General features: G+C 40.7%; 1 protein-coding gene across 3 annotated transcripts in view; it reads left to right on the top strand.

Moving 5' to 3' along the window:
* Positions 1 to 22789, top strand: part of SMYD3 (SET and MYND domain containing 3) — an 839570-nt gene that overhangs the window by 702090 nt on the left and 114691 nt on the right. The gene's annotated exons all lie outside the window — the stretch shown is intronic.

Below are 22789 nucleotides of genomic sequence, written 5' to 3'. Positions count from 1 at the left end.
AGACAGGTGAAGGAAATATTGATAATCACTTCCTGACTGGCATCAGCTCGTCCATACCAGTGGGTGTTTTGCTTATAGATATTCTTGTAACTCAGAGGAGCTTTGGGGGAGTGGGGGGAGGACGGTATTGAAGTCTAGTTCTGTGCACCAGCTGGTGGGTGTAGGACCCTGATTGCGAGTGGACTAAGAACATATGTTTAGAAGTCGAGCCCAAGACTAGTGCAAAGGAAAGGTCCCAGAGACATCCAAACCAAGAGCTGAAGTTGGAATAACCCAGTCTCTTCCACAGAACAAGATCACTGCCAGGCAGGTGCCCGTAAAACACTGGGGCCCAAGAATGGTAGGGGTCCCTGAAGAGCAGAGGTACCATTTTAGGCAGATGTTGAATTTCCCAGTTCTGCAGACCATTCAAACATTTCAGCCCAAAGGAGCTAAACAAAGGAAGAATCCAGGTCTAGACCTGTGTAACTGGGAAAACAGGCAGAGGAGTGGTTCTAAATGAAGTGTGTGTTGGGGGGTTGGGGCAGGGCCCAGGGTACTGCCTCTCCCCACTCGAGGAGGAGCCCAGGATATGGCTGGGACAGGACGTTACCAGGATCAGCATGACAAGAACAGAAACTAGTCCAGGATCTGGGATATCAGTTCAGCAAAGGAAAGAAGCCAGAAGTGAGGAACTTCATCAGGAAGCCAGGCCTGAGCCAGGAACTTGGTGCAGGCAGAAAGGAACCAGAAGACGGCAAAGGCCTTTGCAGCCAGATGGATGGCACAGGTCCACAGGCAGCCATGGCACCAGGGTGACCCTAAGGGTGTTTTCAGTTCTTCTGTAGGTGGTTTCTTCCCCTGCCTTGTGGGTGAACAGCTTTGGAATCCAGACTCTGAGTCAGCTTTAATCAAACTTGTAAGAGATTGCCTTGAGGGCTGAGACAGTAGACTTTCCCATGAACAGTGAAATGTCTATTCCATATGATAAATCTTGCGGATTCTCAGAAAATATGAATCAAATACAAAGAGATAAGGCTTCATTCTCCGACCTCTGTGTTGTAATGAGAGACACGTTGGGGATGGTCGCTGTTACCTCTCTGAACTCCAGGGCTCAGTCTCAGGGAGCCAAACCACAGGTTGCTGGATGAGTGGATGGACTCCAGCCAAGAAATGCAGACGGAGAAAGTCTTCCTCCCCCTCAGCAGCCGGCTAGCCATACTCTCTTGTCTAGTGCTGGACATGCACCAATTCTTCCTGCCACCTCCTCCCCAACCTTCTGACATCCAGGCCATCCTGTTCAGTCCACTCAGAAGCACAGAACTTTAAATTGCTCCATCACTTCCATAAAGAAGGCTGCTCACCTTCAAGGGTGTCTGTTAGGCATGTATTTTTTAATCCTCTTTCCCCCAAAATTACCAAGGCTTCTCTGAAGCACTAAATTACTTGCTCCTTAATCAACTGACAGTTTGACTGATTTAAACTTGAGTGAAACAAAGAAGCCTTTCTTGTATGTGTGGCCCAAGTCCACCAGAATATACTCCATAGTGTTTGGCTTACATTTGGTTATAGTTTCCTAGCAATGGCTGATCACAGTCTCTCTGTAGGTGTATACTCTGTTTTTATGCTGGGTAACAAATTTCCAAGCCTTCTTTGGGTTTCTCTTTCATAGAGCTTGTTAAAGAGTTGCTCTGTAGTATTCTGTATTTTAAGAAATCTAATCTGTACTGATCTGCTTCACGTGAGTGGGATTTGAACCTTTTGCTTTCAAAGTTCTAGTAGATAAAAGCACTATAAATAATCCAGAACCAGCAAAGTTAAGAGAAATAAGAGGAATGGATGCTGTCATATTTTGCCCTTTTTCTCCTGTAGCTCAGGCAAAAATGTAATACGTACCAATGGATCAGATGCACTGCAAGCCCTTTTGCAGTTCTAGAGTATCAAGTAGGAATAAGGAAGTCAGCAAGGTTCTTGCTCCTCCTGTGTGCATGACGGAATGCCCACTGTGCTCTTGCTGATCTACATGGTCTCAGGCAAATGCTCTAGTGGGCTTTTTGCTCACCTTTCACTAAGGACACGGACAGTTAGCCAGGCATGATTTACCAAGAGGTGACTGGATTGCCATCTGCCATAACAGTTTTACAGTGTTAATATATTGCTTTCAACAATTTGATTGAGGTCACTGGGCAAGTCTCTAGTGGTAGTTTTGTCACTCCTGACCTTGGCTAAATTTTAACTGCTGACCTTAGAGGAAAAAGTGTCCTTACTTTTATCCAAATCATTGCATTGTGCTCAGCTCCCTTCGTGCTACACTGTCATTTTATTTTTACCCATTAGAAGGAAGTTCTTTGCATAGTATGATACAATATTAAGTTCTTTAGGTTCATAAAACAAGTTGGAAATAATTCATGTATAACAAAATGTAGGATCTTTATTATTAGATCATAATATTTCTTCTGAGAGCATCTGTGTATAGATCAGTGATTTTACATACCTAGTCATTACAAACATTAACAGAATGAAAATAATTTAGGGATTTTTCATAAATTGTATTTAAAAGTTTAATTCAGTCAGATCTTAACCAGAAAATGGGTCAGATTCCAAAAGATAGTTTGCTCATTCATAATTTGGATCTTGGAATGCATTTTCCTGTTGTAGATTATGGTGAAGTCTCAGGCTAGCCCATAAAATTCCACTCAGCTACCATAATAGTATGCTGTAAATTTGCAAGAGATAAAAAAAAGAGGAAAACAACAAAAATGAACATAATTTTTTTTAAAAAAATTAAGTCTTATACTAATTAAACTTGATTTTCTTATTTTTTGAGGTTTTGCAGGAGATTCTCAATACATTCGCACATGTTCTTTTAACTTAATTTTTGTTGTAAGAATAATATATGCGAGGGCATTTTCAAAAGAACTTTTCATTTTGAAAGAACATTTTCAAAAGGCTTTTTTTAAAATTCATTTTATTGAGATATATTCACATACCATGCAGTCATACAAAACAAATCGTACATTCGATTACTCACAGTACCATTACATAGTTGTGCATTTATCCCCCAAATCAATCCCTGACACCTTCATTACCACACACACAAAAATAACAAGAATAATAATTAAAGTGAAATAGGACAATTAAAGTAAAAAAGAACACTGGGTGCCTTTGTTTGTTTGTTTGTTTGTTTGTTTTTTCCTTCCCCCATTTTTCTACTCATCCATTCATAAACTAGACAAAGGGTTTGAGTGTGGTCCATATGGCTTTCCCAATCACATTGTCACCCCTCATAAGCTACATTTTTATACAGTCGCCTTCAAGATTCATGGGTTCTGGGTTGTAGTTTGATAGTTTCAGGTATCTACCGCCAGCTCCTCAATTCATTAGAACCTGAAAAGGGTTGTCTATATTGTGCATAAGGGTGCCCACCAGAGTGACCTCTCGGCTCCTTTTGGAATCTCTCTGCCACTGAAGCTTATTTCATTTCCTTTTACTTCCCCCTTTTGGTCAAGTAGATGTTCTCCATCCCACAATGCCAGGTCTAGATTCCTCCCCAGGAGTCATATTCCACATTGCCAGGGAGATTCACTCCCCTGGGTGTCTGATCCCAAGTAGGGGGGAGGGCAGTGATTTCACCTGCCAAGTTGGCTTAGCTAGAGAGAGAGGGCCACATCTGAGCAACAAAGAGGCATTCAGGAGGAGGCTCTTAGGCACAATTATAGGCACACCTAGTCAAAAGTCTTTTTAAAATAGCAGAAATTTTCAAATCATCTTTGTCCCACTCCCTAGAGGCAATCACAGCTAAAGTTCTTTAAGTTTCTTTCCTGAAATTTTCTGTGAGTGGCCAATCTGAATATATCCTAAGCTGCACGTAATTCAGTCTTAGCATGGTGTCAGAGAGAGAGAAATGAAAGTAAAGAAGTAACCCTTAACATTTAACAGACTCTCTCAAGGAACATAAATAGGGATTGCATTCATAATACACTACAGTATTTCTTGAAAGCCCCCATTTCTGTTTAGGGTTTCTATTTGGAGTTATGGGGAAGTTCTAGTAATGGAAGGTGGTGAGGGTATTGTAGAATTGTGAATGGGATTAATTCCACTGAATGGGATGCTTGGGAGTGGTTGAGATGGGAAAGTTGTTGTACATATGTTTCCACAATTTTAAAAAAAGAGCAACTAAGAAGTCAATGGTAATTAAATGCAATACCTTATCCTGGACAGGCTCTAATAATGGAGGAGAAAAATCTCAAAAGGACATTATTGAGACATGAAAAAAATGAACTAAAGACTGTTAGCTTTATATCAATGTTAAATTTCTTGAACTTGGTAAGTGTACTTAAGGTGGTTACATAAGTGAATATCCTTGTTGTCAGGAAATGGAAAGGAAAGTATTATATCTTTAAGAAGCATGATGTATACAAACTCTTCCCAAATGTTCAGAAAACAGATAGATAAATAGACAGATAAGTGGATAGATAGAATGATATAGCAAATGGAACAAAATATTAAAATTGGTGAGCCTGGAGATTGGGGGTATGTTGGAATTCTCTGGATGAGTTTTGTATTATTATTGTTGTTATTTTAAATGGTTGCAGTTTATTATACATGAATTTTACCTTAATAATGTTTTGACCAAAATGCATATTAACATTTTGAGTTTTGGTTATTGCTTTTTTCACCAGTTTGAATTCTCTCATGTTGATGAAGTGATGAGGAAGGGTGAAAGGGCTTCCTCTTGCATGGGATTCATAGGGTTGCTCCCTGCTTTGTGTTCTGTTATGAAAAGTACAGGAAGAGTGGGTACTGAAGGCTTTCCAACATATATGACTCTCATAGGGGATTTCTCTGTGTGGACCCCACTGTAAACAACAAAACTGGATCTACAGATGAAGGCTTTCCCAGGTTCCTTACATTCGTAGGGTTTCTCCTCAGAAGGAACTCTCTGGTGTAAAGTAAGTAAAGACTTCCCACAGACCTTACATTGATATGGTTTTTGTCTAGAGTGATGTTCAGTCAAGAAAAGAAGCATATAAGGTATTTCTTACATGTGCTACATGAATACAGTTTTTCTTCAGAATTTTCATCAGACTTTTCTGATGGCTGATAAGCTATGCACTTTGAGCAAAGGCTCTGCCACATTCCTTACTTGTTTAAGGTTTTGCTCCAGTATGAATGCTCTGGGAATCAGAAAGGGCTGAGAAACACCTGAAGGCCTTTCCACATTCATTGCATTCATGGGACTTTTCTCTAGTAAGATGAGTCATCCGGCTGAAGTTTTTCCTATATTCTTTACATTCATAAGGTTTCTCACCTGTGTGAATTATCTCATGCTGGATAACGTGTGCCCTCTGGTTGAAAGATTTACTACCTCGCTTACATTTATAGGGACTCTCCCCAGTGTGGATTATTTGATATTGAATGATATCTAAGTGATAAGTAAGGCGATTCCCACAATCTGAACATTGGTTGCATTTCTTTCCTGTACAATATCTCTGATGGAGAGTAAGGTGTGTATGGTAACAGTAGAAATTTCCACGTTTTTGTACATTTTATCACCATGTCACAGTGAGATAATACTTCATTAAAACCCTTCCATGCAGAGACTCCTTAACCTCTGCACTTGACTCTTTATCCAAAGAAGAATGAAGATGCTTTGCTTCTCAAGCTATCTTATTCTTATACTTTGCACCTTCACAAATCACCTGGACTGAGATGTCGGCTGGCTACAGCCTTTGTTTCTTATTTTCCTTTTGTCCACGGTGATTTCTCATGCCTCAATAGTGAAATCTCACCAGGTTCAGAAATGGAAAGTCCCAGCCAGACCATGTTTCTGATAGTTCTCTATAATCACAAACATTGTACAAATTTCTCTGAGCATGACCTCAGGAATCTCCACTCTTCCTTGGAGAAGTCGTTGATCACATCTTTGAATATCACTGATCACTGGTTCAAGACATAAGTTAATAAAAAAACAAAACTCATTTCCCTCTGTTCTGGTTTGCTAATGCTGCCATTTTGCAAAACACCAGAAATGGATTGGCTTTTATAAGGGGGTTTATTTGGTTACACAGTTACAGTCTTAAGGCCATAAAAGTGTCCAAGCTACAGCATCAACAACAGGGTACTGTTCTAGTTTGCTAATGCTGCCAGAATGCAAAACACCAGCGATGGATTGGCTTTTATAAAGGGGGTTTATTTGGTTACACAGTTACAGTCTTAAGGCCATAAAGTGTCCAAGGTAACACATCAACAATCAGGTACCTTCACTGGAAGATGGCCACTGGTATCCGGAAAACCTCTGTTAGCTGGGAAGGCATGTGGCTGGCGTCTGCTCCAAAGTTCTGGTTTCAAAATGGCTTTCTCCCAGGACGTTCCTCTCTAGGCTGCAGTTCCTCAAAAATGTCACTCTTAGTTGCTCTTGGGGTGTTTGTCCTCTCTTAGCTTCTCCAGAGCAAGAGTCTGCTTTCAACAGCTGTCTTCAAACTGTCTCTCATCTGCAGCTACTCTCTCAGCTTCTGCGCATTCTTCAAATTGTCCCTCTTGGCTGTGGCTCCTCTTCAAAATGTCACTCACAGCTGCACGGAGTTCCTTCTGTTATGTCAGCTCATTTATATGGCTCCACTGATCAACTTAGACCTACCCCAAATGGGTGGAGAACACCTCCATGGAAATTATCCAATCAGAGTCATCACCCACAACTGGATGGGGCACATCTCCAAAGAAACACTCAAAGAAATCTAATCAAAACTGACAACGTCTGCCCACACAAGATTACATCAAAGATAATGGTGTTTGGGGGACACAATATATTCAAACTGGCACATTCCACCCCCTGGACCCCAAAATGACATTATCTTTCCATATACAAAATACATTCATCCCACAACAATATCACAGAAACTTAAATCATTTCAGTAACAATAGTTAAGTACAAAATTCTATCAAAATCAATTATAGATGTGGTCGATCCTAAGGCATAATTTTCCTTTAGCTGTGGATCTGTGAACTTAGAATGAGTTATGTGCTTCCAATATACAAAGTAGAGACATTCATAGGATAAACATTCCCATTGCCATAAAGAGAAAGAGTAAGGAAAATAGGGTTAACAGGACCAAAACAGTTCCTAAAACCTGCAGGACAAACTCCATTAGATTTCAAAGTCTAAGAGTCATTTACAGAATGATGTTGCATCCTTGGGGCTTGAGAGAGCGGGAGTCTAACCCTTCCTAAGGGCCTTTGCAGCAGCCCTGTCCTCTCAAACACTTGGGTGAGTGCTCCAGCATACCCACATAGTGGGGAGACCACCTTCTTGGCCCCACCCTCCTCAAATATCGGGGCAGCTCCCAGATTCTCTTCCATCTCCGGGGCACATGCTCAACCCCTGCAGAACAGTGTGGTGGCAGCCAGGCTCTCCCAAATTCCCTAGGAATGTGCTCCACCCTCTTTGGGGCTTGGGGTGGCAGGACATTTCCTGAGCATCGAGGCAGAAGGCCCACCCTCGACCTCCAGGGCAAACTCACCCTTTCCATGCGTGTGGGCTGCTCTGCTCTCCCAGCCTGAGACCCGTTGACTCCAGACCTCAACCTCCATGGCTCTGTCTTTGAAGAAATTTTTCCTTCAATTTGTTCCTTGTCTGTCTCCTCCAGTCCAGACTGGCAATGGCTCTGTCTATAAAGATCTCACAAAAATTCTGTTGGCTTTGCATGAAGCACACGGGTCAAAGCCATCAGACAATAGGACTTTCCACAAATCCTTTCTGCTTAACTCCTTTTCCAATCTTGGCTTGTACTGAAATGGCAGCTGGGTTCCATGTTTGGTTACATCCTCACGTTGGGCTGTGGCTTCTGGGATTCCACCCCCTAGAAGCCCGTAATTTTCCAAGCCATCAGCTTCTGGTTTCTTTGAACCCAAGAGTTCAGTTCTAAGTTTATCTCTCTCTGCTCGCATTTTACTATAAGCTGCAAGGAGAAGCCAGGGTACATCCTCCACATGTATTCTGGAGATCTCCTCAGCTAAGTATTCCAGGTTGTCGCTTTCAAATTGTCCCTTCCATCTGACACCAGGACACAATTTTGCCAAATTCTGTGCCACTTTAAAACAAGGATCACCTTTCTTCCAGTTTGCAACAACACAGTCATCATTTCGGTTCAAGACCTCGTCTGAAGCATCTGTAGAGTCCATATTTCCACAAACAGTCTCTTCAAAGCAGTTTAGGCCGTTTCTATCAAGCTCTTCACAGTTCTTCCAGAATCTTCCCCTTATCCATTTAAAAAGCCATTCCAACATGTTTGGTATTTGCAAACGCAGCAGCACCAGCACCCCACTCCTGGTACCAAAATCTGTTCTAGTTTGCTAATGCTGCCAGAATGCAAAACACCAGAAATGGATTGGCTTTTATAAAAGGGGGTTTATTTGGTTTCACAGTTACAGTCTTAAGGCCATAAAGTGTCCAAGGTAACACAGCAGCAATTGGATACCTTCACTGGAGGATGGCCATTGGTGTCCGGGAAACCTCTGTTAGCTGGGAAGGCTCGTGGCTGGTGTCTGCTCCAAAGTTCTGGTTTCAAAATGGCTTTCTCCCAGGATGTTCCTCTCTAGGCTGCAGTTCCTCAAAAATGTCACTCTTAGTTGCACTTGGGATATTTGTCCTCTTTCAGCTTCTCCGGAGCAAGAGTCTGCTTTCAAGGGCCGTCTTCAAACTGTCTCTTATCTGCATCTCCTGTGCTTTCTTCAAAGTGTCCCTCTTAGCTGTAGCTTGTCTTCAAATCATCACTCACAGCTGCACTGAGTTCCCTCTGTTTGTCAGCTCATTTATATGGCTGCAGTGACTCAACTTAGACCCACTCTGAATGGGCGGAGCAACACCTCCATGAAAATTATCCAGTCAGAGTCATCATTAACAGCTGGGTGGGACACATTCCAAAGAAACACTCCAAGAATTATAATCTAATCAACACTGATAACGTCTGCCAACACAAGATTACATCAAAGATAATGGTTGTTGGGGGACATAATACATTCAAACTGGCACAGTTACCTTCACTGAAGGATGGCCATTGGTGTCCGGAAAACTTCTGTTAGTTCAAGTCACATGGCTGGCATCTGCTTTCTCCCAGGTTGTGTTTCAAAATGGTGTTCTCCAAAATGTCAGTGTCAGCTTTCAATGGCCATCTTCAAAATGTGTCCCTCAGTTGCAGCTCTGAGGTCCTTCTGTTTGTGAGCCCCTTTATAAGACTCCAGTGAACTAATCAAGGCCCATGCTGAATGGGCAGGGCCACACCTCCATGGAAACATTCAATCAGAGGTCACACCCTAACCAAAGGTGTCACTCACAGTTGGGTGGGTCACATCTCCATAGAAACAACCAATCCTGATATCCCACAAGATTGGATTAAAAGATCATGGCTTTTTCTTGGGGGGACATAATATATCCAAACTGGCATACTCTCATTCCTTTTATTGTTTTCCCGGCTGTTCTCCCACTCTCAAAGACTCTCCTCCCTCACTCTGACCTCTTTTCCCCTCAAAACTGCCCACATGGGCTCTTCCACTTCCTTCTCCTTTCCTTTCCTTCTTTCTTCTTGTCTTTCTTGAGAAGAGACTCAGTCCCCATGTTGATCTGCTAAATACACACAGTAAGGTTGCAGCAGGGGGACGGGGTGGTCAATGTAGTGATGAGAAAGAAAAAAGGGAAGGGAAGCCAAGATTTCTCCTTAGTGGGCAGAGAGAAGAAAAGAATGGGCTCACACTCGATCCCATGTTCTGTAACTTGCTTTTTTTCACATTTTTACAACAGAATGTGGACATCTGTCACAATCAGCCCCTGTATACAGCCGATTAGATGATTCTCTTTATTCATGGTAGTTATAGTCTATAAAGGCACTGTGAACACTGAGTTAGCAAATACTGAACCGTTGCTCCTAGGGGAAATACAGGGTTAGGTTCCCAGAGCCTCTGATCACATCTTTGTTAACCAGTCATTACATAACCTTGTGCTGTGTGTTTTTCTGTTGAAAGATACTTTATTTAATGTATATGGTTGATTAATTAACATTGAACTCATGCCTAACAGCACTATAACTCACACCTGAATGAAGCTTACCACAAAGTCATATCACAGCTGCCTTGTACATGGGAACACTAGCAGCACACTTCAGCACTATGCTTGGAGGCCAATGAACAGCACAAAATGTGAACAACATGGCACTAAATATACTCAAAGAGAACATTTGTTTACAGAGTGAGAGCTGAAACAAGAAGGCAGAACATCACCTTGTTCAACCCCAGCTGGGAATGCACATATCTGATAACTCAAAATTTTTTAAATCCTTCGAATAACTCTCCTGATTGAACATCAGAGAATCCACTCTGGAGATGACCACGAATGACCTCAAAAGCACCACAAGTATTGATTTTGAGGTTACAAATAAAATTTAGTGAATAGGCAAATTTGCAAATGTAGAATCTGTAAATAATGAGGGTTGGCTTTATCTGTCTCATTCTTTTTAACAGATACATAGTATTCCATCTCATGAATATGCTGTAAATTTTAAATCACTCCCCTGTTGTTTTCATTTATGTTTCCTGTATCAAACAATGCTAGGCTTCATATCCATGTATTTGTTTCTTTCTGTACTTGTGTGACTGAATCCATAGGATATAACCTATTTCTTGTTGAAGAACAAGAAAGATAAAGAGACTTAAGTTATGAGTGCATACGTGATGGAGAGATTACTTAAGTCAACTATACTATGATCAAAGAGGGGAAAGAGGTACAAAATCCCCCTCAAAAGAGAAGAAAGCAATGAGAGTGAGATTTCAGCTCAGGCAGTTTTCTGTACTTTGTTGTCAGAAAAGATGGGGGTTGGTAGAAAGAGTAGGAAGCAAAATGCAGCTGGTAGTTTGTGTACATGACATGTAAGTGTTTGTAACTCATAGATTGCCAGTAATTACATAGCATCCACATCAATTTTCATTTTGTCAATAATGTTTTAACTTTTCCCTCAAAAACTTTGGCAGTTGTTGGTAAAATGTGAGGTTTCATCACAGCAGTACCTTTTACTACTCTTTCCAAGCTGGGTTTTCTTTTGAAGACCTATAATTGCTCTTTTGTGAGTATTTGTCATCAATCAGTATGACATCCCAGTACAGGAGCCAACAGGACTTGCCAGTGCACATTATAGTGGGAGAACCTGGGGAGTGGCAAGTGTAGCCACGCACCCAGCTCTCACCTGCGTCTGCCTTGCCATTCCCTCACATCTCTCTCTTTTGCACAGATGTTAAATTTTTAGTTTAACTCTGAGGATGCTTGTCAGTGATTCTGTCAATGAAGCTCCTTCCTAGAGGGCAGGGTCCTTGGCTAGTGTATCTAGACTTTCCCTCAGCCACACTCTCAGAGTAGGAGCTAGAGAATAAATCAAAGCCAGTCCTCTACCCAGAGGATGAAATAAGTATCTGAACTTCATCCAGTGTTCTGTTCAGTTACCTTTGCCATTTCTCTCCCATGGTGAGGTTTACAGAATTATCCCCCCCTCCCAAATTAACATGTATTTTATTCTCTGCTTATTGGTGTGGATAGCAATTCCTCAGTCACTTAACCATTTTATTCCATACTATAATCTCCAGCTAAAGTATCTTTGGTAGTAGAAACCCTGTACAAGATTTTGAACTGTGTGTGTTGTTCGTATGTATGAAATACTGGGCTCCTTTCTGTTTGGCCGTCCAGGTCATAAGACCAATTTTTTAGCCACAGTCTTGACACTGGGGCAGCAGCCACTGCATGGTAATAGGAGGAAGAGGGTCCATCGAGGCCTAGGCATTTTAAATTTAACTTTTTAACTATAAGTCATTTTAATTTAGTTCAAAAGTTTCTAAATTCAGAATCTAGAAATACAACTGAAGAAGGTGATGAAGGGGAAGGAGGAGGAGAAGGAAGAAGTAGCTGCTTCTGCTCCCACCACCTACAATTCAGTTGCACACATGTTTGCTAAACCACTAATTTGAGCTCATACCTGATTACCTGGGTTTTACAGGTATTGATAACTTGGAGCTAATGTGTGCTTTACGGTAAGAGGGTAAGGAAGAGCATTATAAACAATTTCTCTGGTTACAGTTTCCCTGGGGAAGCAGAGAAATAGAGATATCTCTCTTTCAGCTCTTTGATTCACTCCTCTAAGAGCACCGTGACCATCTGCTTGTGATGCTGCCTGTATGTTTGGGTAAAGACAGATTTATTAGCCAGCTGTGCTTTGTTCCAGCCATGAACCTGCTAGTTGCATGAGAATGACCCAGCTTTATGGTTTTAGTCTCTGAAAGAGAAATCAAGGACAGTCTGTGTATGGGGCTGGAGTAAGGCTGTGACCCTCCAGCCCCTCTGGAAAAGAGAAGGCAGGTGGCCAGGGACCTCCTGAATGTAGCAGCTCTTCTGCCATGGCTGTCATCTCAGGCCTCTGGCAGTGCTCCGAATTCTGGCAATGCTCTGAGTGGTAACAGAACTGAGCAGGCTTAGATCATCTGGCAGCTTCATAGACCAAGCCTTGGTCCAACTTGACTATTTTTCACCTAACTTAAAGATGAAACAAAGTGACTGGGTGCTGCTGATACATGTATAGCCCCTGCTGAGGACGGGAAAGACAACCCAGGTTTTGCCTCCAACATGCTGCACATGGCAGAACATGTATGAACCCTGTGCTTTCTGTCACCTCCTGACCACACAGCTCCTTGATGTTCATGTTTCCTGGCTCCTTGAGGGTCTCTCCCCAGCCATGGTCCAGAAGACCCCACCTCATTCAATCTAGATCATATTGCTGAAATCCTCTGCCGGGCCTTATTCCACCAGCTACTTCTGTGGCAGGAGTACTAGGTAAATATATAGTCCACAACCACTTTCTTCTCAGACAAGAAAGCTAAGAAGCTGATTATTCCTCTTCCTAACCCCACCATGAATACCCCTGTGCAATTGTCCTGATGCCTCAAGTCTATATGCTCCTAGTTCAATCCTAGTAAGTATGGGGCTTTAGGAAATCAGATTTCTGTAGGAACCTCAGTCTTATCTTATCTGTGTCCAAGAAGTAGAAGATGACCTTTTAGATAGGCCTTAGCTTTTAGGAGACAAACTGAAATCTGGAATGCCTACCCATCTCCCATACTTGATGAATAGCTCAGTTTACAGCAGGGTCTCCTGAATGCATTGACCTCGGTTCATTTGAATGGGAATCTGGAGCTCCTAGTTCAGGCATATGCCCTAGAAAAATATATGTTCTTAATCTTAATCCATATTTCTGTGGGTGTGAACCATTGTAAATAGAACCTCTGGAAGATGTTATTTTTAGTTGAAGTGTGACCCAACTGAATGAGGGTGGCCTTAATCTGGAATACTGGAGGCTTTATGAAGAGAAAGCCATAGGAAGGCACCAGAAGCAGGAAGTCAATGGGAACTGTCAGTGGAAGCAGAAATGCAAGCCAAGGAACCCCAAAGACTGCTGGCAACCTGCACCAGAACACTACGGATTTCAGGAATAAAGGAAGACTTTGATATCTTGATTTTGGTCTTGTAGTTGGTGCAAACATGAGCCAATAAATTTCCATTGTTTAAGCCAATCTATTTGTGATAATACCTCAGGCGAACTAAGACAAGGCACTTACTCATTTTAAACAAAGAAACATTTATTGAGACCTACTCCATGTACTGGGCCCAATGGTAAACAAACCAGATGAAGTCTTATCTCTGATGCAGTTTACAGACAGTTCTCAACAGCCAGCTTAATGTCCCCTTTGGGCCTGTCCTGAAAAACAGGCATTTGAAAACCTCAGGAGGAATTCTTGGGCCCAATCAGGGCCATGTCAGTGATGGATAAGTTATTAACAGTGCTGGAGTAGGAGTCCATCATGGATCAAGTACTTAAACCTCTTGGGGTTCACTGATTGATTTCAAGGTTTCATTCACCATTCTATTGCCTTAATGCCTCAGGTAGAGAGTTAGTGTCTCTGGTTTCCTGAGTCCCCTCCCTACAGCACTTTTGCAATTAAAATCCCCATTTAGCGCCACCCTGTCACACTCTGACCTAAACCTGACTATACCCCACCCAGACTATTACCTCGTGATTGGCAAAGGAGGCCATTCCATTTCTGGAGAGTACCAGTACCAGGGATTGCTGCCCCTGCACTTATTTTTCATGAATTTGGACACAGTGGAAATAAACTACCTGGCTTAGAAAAAGAATTTCTTGATCTCAGGGCTTCTACTCCGGCTCAGAAGCCTTCTAAGGGAATCCATTAGCCAATACCAACATGCTCAGACCTCTAGGAATGACAGGGAATACAACTGGAAACTGTTCGTGAACACCTAGAGTTTGCCATCAGGGATGCCTTCTCCCAGAAGCCGGCATTCCCGAGGAAACTGATGAGAGAATGTAATATTTAATTGTCTTTTTTCACGCATCTATTTTGATGTAGCCTTAAAAGCAAATCCTTAAAGTCTCAGTTACCTTTATTATAAAATAATGCATAAAATAGAGGCTCTGCTCTGAGAAATAATCTACCTGTAACATTTTCAAGTTCTTCAGCCCTCACCCAGGTGGCTAAGTATCAACAACAAGTGCACACCTTTTAGCAGTGGCATTTCTGAGAACCCCAGGACCATATGGAGGTGGTGCTGAGAAAGCCTGTAGTGTGAGGTTGGGTGGCTGTACATTCTGGCCAGGGTGATCTGTGACAACATGATACCACTTGAATTTTACATTTCAGACCTTTCCCTGGCCTCCATCCTTAACCTGGGACAAAGAGGTCAATTTCCCTTCACCCCCAAACCTCGTAGCTGTGGATCACCTCTATTCATTCCCACAACCTTCACAAGCTGTTGAGTCCCCAGGCTAAGCCAAGACCCAGGAGATCCATACCTTTTCTCTGTGATCATCAGACAGTGAATATTAGAGCTTCTGGTTTCAAACCATGATTAACAGCTCTGCATTATTGCTAACTCCTATTAAACCTGAACCCAGACCAAGAACTAGATCAGGATGCCTAGAGGCATCCCCTTTTGTTCATGGCACATCCCTGGGATGTAGCTACCCTGGCACACAAATGATATTGCCCTAGCAGTAGTTATACCTCTGAACTGAACCCCCTGTCCACACTACTTCCAGCAAGTTCCAAGGAATTCCATGTTGCAAAAACATGTGTTTTGCCTCGTTGGACTACTCAGCCCCCGAACTGCCAGCTTTGTCTACCTGCTTATGTTTTTGTTTTGAGAGGTATTGTTAAAGGCCCTCCAAATCCATGTCTACTTATCTTCTAGGAAGGACCTGGGCAGAGGTCCATGGTCTGGTAGGTGGCACATTGATCAGTACCAGGGAAGTCATTTAAGTGATGATGCCATCCGGCTCTACTTCTGGACGATACACATTACCAGCCTCTGCTGGAAGTTGTAGGATCTGCCTCCTGAACTCCTTCATAAGTAATTGGAAGTCCTCAACCTTTATTTAAAGCAACATGTAAAGTATCTGTCACCGCTTTCCTCCATTTGTGTTTCAACAAATCCTGCTCCTTCTGATCCTCAGAGTCCCTCCTTCAACACTCAAGCACCCAATCAAGGACCAGGTCCTATGGAAAATGCTGGATTTACTGTGACAGCATGGCCCACTCTTGCTACTGGGAAAAGTTCAGACCAGGAGAAGAGCCGCTAGAATCTGCCTCACACCTTTGGATAACTTCCCAGTTAAAGTTTTTTCTCCAAGCAAACCTTGAGGGACCCCAGCTCTTGTGCCTCCCTCAGTGGGCATTTCCAAGGAAAGCAAAAGTCCCTACCTGTAGCTTTCACCCTGTCCACAGATGTCCATGCTTTGTTAAAGGTTTCCTTTTTCTGTCTTCAATGCTTCTAGGTTCTGTCTTCAGAATCCAGTTATTTTCCTGTCTGCCTTAGAGATATTTTGTTATGGTTCACATACTTCCTCTTTGTTCCCTCTCACTTGGGCTTGACATTGCAGACCCTCGCTTGCTTCCCATCCTTACCTAGGACAAGGGTACTAATTCCTCTTCACTCAAAACCCTACAGCCATGGACCAACCGCACCCATTCCCACAACTACCTTGACTTTTGAACCCCAGGGCAGGTCCCAGAAAATACTTCTTTTCGGTTGAGTTTGCCTGACTCCCAGTTACTAGCCTCCTCCATGGAGCAGGACAGAAGGGAGTCACCCTCCACCCCTGGGGCTAGGGCACCTTCACAGGGAAACAGTTACTCTTCTTCCCCACACGGAGGCAGTGTATATGCTCTGAGAAATTGTCTTTAGTCTTCCTATTTTTGAAAGCATTTCCACAGTGAAAACATTTTTCATATAGTTCACTTTTTAAAAAAATGTTCACAGGCTATCACTGAGCACTTTGACTTTCCTGACAGAAAATCTTCCATTTCTTATTACAACAAATTGTACCCTGAGCAGTAGGATATCAAATCCTAGGGAATCTTTTGGGATGCATTGAATTTCTCTCTCCTGTTGAATCAATCTCTTGCATGGCTGCTTCTGCAGCTACATAGATATGCTCTCTCTCTTCCTTTTCTCATTGCTTGGAATAGAAAATAGAAAAAGAAATCCCCATTTTTCCCTGTAGGGAGCCAACAGAAAATCAGAAAGGCCCAGGAAATAGGAAATGATGGATATAACTTTGAAAGGATAAAAAAAAAATTGATTAAAACAAATTTTAATTTCATGTAAAGTACATGTTTTGTGAACTTGTAAAATTTTGCTCGGCATACTTACATGTTATTTATCTATGTTTTGAGTGAAATTTATTCTGAGTTTTCAGAAATTCTCCAAGGATAGACGCATGGACCGTCAATTACATTGCACAAATAAAACTGATATGTCAGACCTCATAAATTTGATAGCATATAGAGAATGGTGATAGCATTTGTAAAGAACAGTAAGAGGTCCTTGAAAGAAATGAAAAATGGGGAGTAAATGGCCCCCAAATGATAGCTCCCCAGTTTTGAGATAGCTAAGCTATTTTGAGCAAGAAAAATATTCTTTTGGTTAGCTAGTAAAAAGTACTTGAGCTTATAAGAGCATAAATTGGCTGGAAAAAAATGTGTCAATATTCTTACAGTTAGATATATTCAAGAAAAGTTGCTCATCCACTGGAGTGGCAAGAAAGCAGTGTGCTGCAGCCATCGAACAGCATAGAGAGTGGGGGCCCCGGGAGCAGTGAGGGAGAGTTGAGACAGCACCCTGCTCTGCAAAGAGTGAAATGGATGATGGAAATCACTGTTATCACACAAAGGACACCAATCATACTATAATACTGTCCTTCAGAATTAAAGAGGAACAAATCTGTTCTCACTTGTCATGGGAAATATCACCGTAATATCCTCCCAAAGTAAGATAAATTGGGTTCAACAATTGTAAAAGCATCTGCCAGCTATTGGTTAATGTGATCTTTTTAGAGGAATAGGTGAATGGACTCTAAGAACTCTCCTCTACCTTTCAACTTTCCTAAACTGTAAAGTAATTGCTATTATTTATTAAGAGCCTACTGTGGACCAAGCATCCTTCTTATCCTCACAACTAAAATGAGGGGGAAATTAACTTGTCCCCATCTTCTGTGTGAGGAGGATGGAGCTGAGGGTGATGTAACTTGCCTACTTAATTGCAGAGCCAGGGTTCAAACTCAGGTCACGGGTTCATTCATTTTATTTTTATTATAATTTTAAAAAAAAAAAGAAGGATTTGAGTCATCTTGAACTTAGATTTGCTTGGTTATGAAAGCTATGGTCTTTCTACTGTACCATCTGTCTTCCTAGTACATGAATTTGATCAAGGTTGAAATCCAGCTCAGACTTCCTGAGCATAGAAGGGAGTTTACTGCCTGCACAGCTGCAAAGCTGGGACAAATCTGAGGTGACTCATTTCGGGGATTCAGTCCAGGTCATCAGGTTGGCACCTGTCTCTTTGTGTCTCTGTCTTGGCCTTTCCCTCCTTTCCCTGGATCTGTTTCTCTGCTCTGCCCCTTGCTCTGTGTTGTCTTCATTCTTTTCTAAAACGGATATTCTTCCCCATGGTGTGGTATGGAAGGTGGCTTCCAGCAGCCCCCAGTTCACATTATTCTAGCTCTGTGTCTCAAAAGAAAAAGTTCTGTTCCTTTCAGTTCCAAATTTGAAAATGTGTGCTTTGGAAAGACTTTTTTGGCCTCTTTGAGTCTCATGCCACTATGGTAGATGAATTATGTGTTCTAACAAAGACATGTTCTTGATCTTAATCTGTGTTCCTATGGGTGTGAACCCATTTGTAAATAGGATCATTTGAAGAGGTGTTATCAGTTAAGGTTTGGACTCATTTGTGAATAGAATCTTCTAAGATCCTGTTTAGGTATGGCCAAACTGAATCAGATTAGGCCTTAATCTGTATTACTGGAGACTTTATAAAAAGCCAGAAGTCAGAGAAAACCAAACAGGAAGAAACTAAAGATATCACCATGAGACAGGAGGCAGAGATACCAACCAAGGAACCCCAAGGATTACAGGAAGCCGGCCCCAGAACCCTACAGCAAAGCATGGCCTTGCTGAAGCCTTGATTTTGGATATCTAGCCTCTGAAACTGTGAGCCAATGTGTGGTATTTGTCATAGCACCTTGGCAAATTAAGACACCCACCCTGCCTGGACCAAGGGAGTTGGGCACTGGCATTTCCAATGGAAACACATGTTGGAATGTGGCAAAAGTGCTTCAAAACTTTGGAGTGCAGGTGCATTCTGAATGAACCAGAAGAACCAGTTCCACTGTGAGAGAAATAGTCTAGTAAAAATTTCAGAAAGAAAGATTCAAAGGTGGTAAACAGAAAGCAAAGGCTGATAAATAAGACCATGACATGGGAAAGAAAGGAGAAGTTCTGCACCATTAGAGTTACTCATTAGGAATGAAGTTCTCCAAGAGCGGGTTCCTGGAATTTCAAAGGCAGCAGCAAGATCCATGCTATCAGAACTGGAAAACTGAGCTGCTTGGGAGGAAGTCTTTGAGCTGCAGGAAGAAAAGTTGGTTGGGTTGGGAGGCTGCTGAAGCCCTATCTGAGGCAGAAGTGTGTTGTGTACGTACCTGGAGTGCTTGATGACAGTGTGTGAAACATTCTGTGAGGATTCTTCAATCCCACTGTACTCTACCTACATCTGCCACAGGTGTTAGGGAATACAGGCAGAAAACTGCATTCATTTTGGAAATGCTATAGAAAGAGTGCACTTTGATTTCAGGGAGGAGTTGATATTATCTCCTGGTACATTATAATGAGGTTCATTCATACCAGTTAAGCTGTTTCTGTACCATAGTCAAGAAAATAGATCGATAGATTCCTTTGGGGAAATATATTGTGGTATACCTCAAGGTTCCATTCTTTGTCCTAAATCAACATTTTTATCAAAGATTTAATAAAATGAATACATAGGAGTTATGTATAACAGATTAGCAAGTGATGTGAATCTGAGAGGAATAATTTGATATTTTGGAAGTCTGAACCAAAGCTGAAAATTACCTTCTTTATTGGAAACATTTGGTCAGTATAACTAGGATGAACTTAAACAGGGGTACATGGGAATCTCTGCATTTGGGATTAAAAATTCAATAAGTAGGCTGGAGAAATTTTTCTAGTATTTTGTAGTGGATTGTTTTTGTTTATCACAGTAGTATCAATTCCTCCATTCTCTTTCTTAATGGAGACTCAAATTTCCTAGCCACATTGTTGTATGTGATTGACCACAGGGACTGTCCATAATTAGCTTAAGCAAGAGAATCACATTTCCACGTCCACATGACCCAAGACAACCAGTTAGGGCCAATGATGGTCCATTCTTGGACTTCTTATGGTATTGAGAAAGCACATTTCCCTTCCCATTGCAAATGATTGAGAAAGTCCCAGGAGCTGTAGGCTGTTAGATCTTTTGAGACTACAAAGAAAGAGAATGGAGACAAAAAGCAAGGATATAGAGGTGAGAAATGAAGACAGAGAAACCAGGTCTTGGTCACGTTCAAGCTTTGGCTGAAACCAAATACACCCCTGTACTCTTGAGTCACGTAATCACATAAGCTGATAAATACCTCTTTTTTTGTCATCCAGTTTGAATTGCATTTCTTGTTTTTAGTCTGTTTAGCCTTCTATTTCTTCTAGAGTCAATGTAGGTTGTTTGTGTATTTCTAGGAATTTGTCCATTTCATCTAGATTATCTAGTTTGTTGGAATATAATTGTTCATAGTACCCTCTTATACTCCTTTTAATTTCTGTGAGGTTAAAAGTAATGCCCCCCTTTCATTTCTGATTTTAGTTATTTGCATCCTCTCTTTGCTTTGTCAGTCTAGCTACAGGTTTGTTGATTTTATTGATTTTTATTGATTTTTCAAATAACCAACTTTTTAGTTTTGTTGATTCTATTATTTAGAAGAATAAATTTCTCACTGCCTTGCTGCATCCTGTAAGTTTTGGTATGTTGTGGTCTCATTTTCTTTTGCTTCAAGATGTTTCCTAATTTCCCTTCTTATTTCTTCTTTAACCCATTGGTTAAGAGTATGTTGTTTAATTTCCACATATTTATGAATTTTCTAGTTCTCCATCTGTTATTATTCCTAGCTTCATTCCATTGCACTCAGAGATGATACATTGTATGATGTGAATATCTTTAAATTTACTGAGACTTGTTTTGTCACCTAAAGTAAGATCTATCCTGGAAAATTATCCATGTGCACTAGAGAAGAATGTTTATTTTACTACTGTTAGGTGAAGAGTTCTATCTATGGCTGTTATGTCTAATTGGTTTAGAGTCTTGTTCAAGTCTTCTGTTTCCTTATTGATCTTCTCTCTAAATGTTCTACCCATTATTGAAAGTGGTGTATTGAAGTCCCCTACTATTAATGTAGAAATTCTGTTTCTCCCTTCAAAAATGTCAATATTTACTTCATATATTTTGGGGTTTTGTCATTAGGTGCATATATATTTATAAATGTTATGTCTTATTGAATTGATTCCTTTAAGAGTATGTAGTGTCCTTTTTTGTTCCTCCAAACAGTTTTTGACTTGTCTATTTTATCTAATATAAGTGTAGCTACCCCAGCTCTCTATTGGTTATTATTTGCATGGTATATTTTTTCCATCCTTTTACTTTCAACCTACTTGTCTTTGAATTTAAAGTGGGTCTCTTGTAAACAGTATATAGTTGGGACATTTTTTTTAATCCATTCTGCCAGTCTTCATTTTGACTCTCTGGTTTAATCCATTTGAATATAAGCAGCTACTAATAAAGCAGAGCTTTCCTCTGCTATGTTGCTACTTGGTGTTTGTAAGTATACCTTTTTTTGTCTTCCCATTCTTCCCTTAATGCCTGCTTTCATATTTATTTGAATTTTTTTAGTGTATCATTTTGATTCTCATCTCATTTCTTTCTGTATATATTTTTCAGATATTTTCTTTGTGATTATCATGGTGACTAAAGTTAACATCCTAAATATGTAACAATGATGTTTGATTTGATACAAAATTAACTTCAAAACATACACACATACTGTTCCTATGCACCTACATTCTCCCAGCTCTTTGTTGTACTTGCTACAAATTATATCTTTATACATTGTATGTTCAAAACCATAGATTTATCATTCCTTTGTATGCATTTGCATTTTAGAACTTGCTAGAAGTGAAAAGTGGAGTTAAATACCAAAAAATACAATGAAATATACTGGCATTTATAATTAACCATATGTTACCTTTATCAGAGGTCTTTATTTCTTTATGCCACTTCAGTCCACTGTCTAGTGTCCTTTCCTTTCAGTCTGAAGAACTCCCTTTAACATTGCAAATAGGGCAGTTCTAGGAGTGATGCACTACCTTTTCGCCTTTTTTTTTTTTTTTTAACGTGGGGATATCTTACTCTCACCCTTGTTTTTGAAAGAAAGTCTCACCAAATATAAAATTCTTGGTTGACAATTGTTTTCTTTTCAGTCCTTTAAACATTTCTTCCCACTGCTTTCTTGCTTGTATGGTTTCTGATGAGAAATCGGCAGTTAATGTTATTGGGACTTCCTTGTGTAGCAAGCACATTGCTTTTCTCTTGCAGCTTTCAGAACTCGCTCCTTGCTCTTGACATTCTGTAGTTTGACTACTATGTGTCTAGGCCTGGTTCTCTTCAAGTTTATTCTGTTTGGAGTTTATTAGGCTTCTTGAATGTGTACGTTCATGTCTTTTGTTAAATTTGGGAAGTTTTCTGCCATTACTTCTTTGAATATTCCTTCTTCCCCTTTCTCTCTTTTGTTTCTTTCTGAGACTCTCATAATGTGTATATTGTCATGCTTGATGGTGTCCCACAGATTTCAGAGGCTCTGTTCACTTCTTTCTTTCTTTTTTTTTTATTTTTTCTCCTCAGTTTGAATCATTTCATTGTCTTATCTTAAGGTGCACTGATTTTTCCTTCTGCCAGCACAAATCTGCTATTGAAACCCTGTAGGGGGTTTTTCCTTTCAGTTATTGTGGTCTTCTACTCCTGTATTTGTTTTGTTTCTTTTTTAAAATATCTGTCTCTTTATTGAGAGTCTCATATTGTCCATTCATCATTTTCTTGATATTCTTTAGTTTTTTTCCTCCATATTTTCATTTTCTCCTTGGATGTATTGAGGATCTTTTTTTTTTTAAGTCTTTGTCCAGCATGTTGGAAGTCTTGTGTTCTTCACTGATGGTTTCTGGATTTTTATGTTGTTCCTTTTGATGGACCAGTATTTCCTGTTTCTTTCTTTGTCTTGTTATCTGTTTTTTTTAATACAGGTTTATTGCAACATATTCACATACCCTA

The sequence above is a fragment of the Choloepus didactylus genome, chromosome 2, assembly GCF_015220235.1.
Source record: "Choloepus didactylus isolate mChoDid1 chromosome 2, mChoDid1.pri, whole genome shotgun sequence".
Classification (NCBI taxonomy): domain Eukaryota; kingdom Metazoa; phylum Chordata; class Mammalia; order Pilosa; family Megalonychidae; genus Choloepus; species Choloepus didactylus.
The sequence above is the reverse complement of the archived record's forward strand: the minus strand, read 5'-3'. Positions and strand labels throughout refer to the sequence as shown.